The 1,527-nt window shown below is 41.0% G+C and overlaps 1 protein-coding gene across 1 annotated transcript in view; it reads left to right on the top strand.

Moving 5' to 3' along the window:
- Positions 1–1,527, top strand: part of NECAP1 (NECAP endocytosis associated 1) — an 11,528-nt gene that overhangs the window by 7,295 nt on the left and 2,706 nt on the right. The window lies entirely within an intron of this gene.

Below are 1,527 nucleotides of genomic sequence, written 5' to 3'. Positions count from 1 at the left end.
GGCGGGTCAGGAGAGGTCTGCCACACCATGTGGTCACCTCCGGGGCAGGCGGGAATCGAACTCATGCAGAAGCGGCTTTTAGATTCTCAGTGCTGTGCTTTAACCTGCTGCGCCACCAGGGAGGGCCATTATTATTTTTTAATTAAATGGCATTTGGTACCAACAAGGTGATTTTGATAGCCTCTAGTAAGAGAGCAAAGCTTTTCTGGTGAACTTAGAGCCATGGTGTCTGGTAGGTTCTTCGGCAGAAAATGGGTGACTACAGAGAAGACTATTTCCTTATTGCACCTTAGTTAGCTACCACTGGTCTGGGAGTAAGGTGGAGCAAGATTTTGGTAACCCTCTGTGACCATATATCTGAATGTGCTTGGTGGCATTATTTAAGTTCTTTGAGTCGCAAGTATCCTCGTCAGCTCATGATGTAGAACTATTCCAGAGTTGTGAGCACTGTGAGCAATGTGAGGTGCCTGGCATAGCCCTGGAACATAAAATGTCATTTCTGAACCTTTTCCATTTCTTCACAAGGGCAGTTGTGAGAAAATGAGACCTGATGTAGATTTGTGAAAATATTTTTGCTTGTCCTTATTCCATAGTTGGAAAAAGAATAGTTATAGTTACTCTCACTTAAGGAATAAGATTATTGGAACTTGGAAAGGAATTTTCCTAAGACTACAGAAACCAGATTTTAGAATCTAGGCATATTAGCCTGATGTATTAGATAATGCAGATCATTTATATAAATGATTGCTCAGTGTAAGCTTTCTGGAATTTGTGAAGTAAAAAATGGTTGTGACCTATTTCTTTGGTAAGTTTCACCATAAGGCATTGGGGGGCTCCCTGGTGGCCTAGGGATTAAATCTCACTGTTGTCACCACGATGGCCTGAGTACAATCTCTGAGTAGGGCGCTAACCACACATGGTGCAGCAGATCTCTCCTGTCTCGCATGCTGCTCCCTTCAGCAGTGTATTTCAGTCAGCCTGCCTGCTCTGTTCCCCACTCTGTTTCTGGTGAATCCTCTCACCCCTCACCCCTCTGGCTGACACCCCAGTTTTTCTATGCATAAATAAATAGAAATTAATCTTTTAAATTAAAAAAAAGATAGTGGGGGTAAGATTTAAGATTTTTTTTAATGAACTAATTTTGAGGTAATTGGTAGATTCACATGTAGTTGTAAAAGAAAAACACAAAGCAATTCGTGTGTGCTTTCAGTTTCTCTCAGCAAATACATCTTGTAAAACTGTAGTCAAATTCCATAACCAGGAAATTGACGTTGATACCACCTACTCACCTCACTTAGATTTCATTAGTTTTACATGTTCTCAGTTGTATGTGTACGTGTGTTTAATTCTCTACCGTTTTATGGGAGTAGGTTCCCACCACCATGGTGAGGGCACAGAGGAGTCTTTCTGTAAAGATCCCTCATGTCACCCTTTATAACAGTACCTCCTCCCATAACCCTTGAGAATCATGAGTCTTTTCTCCATCTCTGTAGTTTTGTTATTTCTGGAGTTTTATATAAATAGAAA

The sequence above is a fragment of the Condylura cristata genome, unplaced genomic scaffold (assembly GCF_000260355.1).
Source record: "Condylura cristata isolate star-nosed mole 26May11 unplaced genomic scaffold, ConCri1.0 scaffold00034, whole genome shotgun sequence".
NCBI lineage: Eukaryota > Metazoa > Chordata > Mammalia > Eulipotyphla > Talpidae > Condylura > Condylura cristata.
Note: the sequence above shows the minus strand (reverse complement) of the source record. Positions and strands in the feature narration are given on the sequence as shown.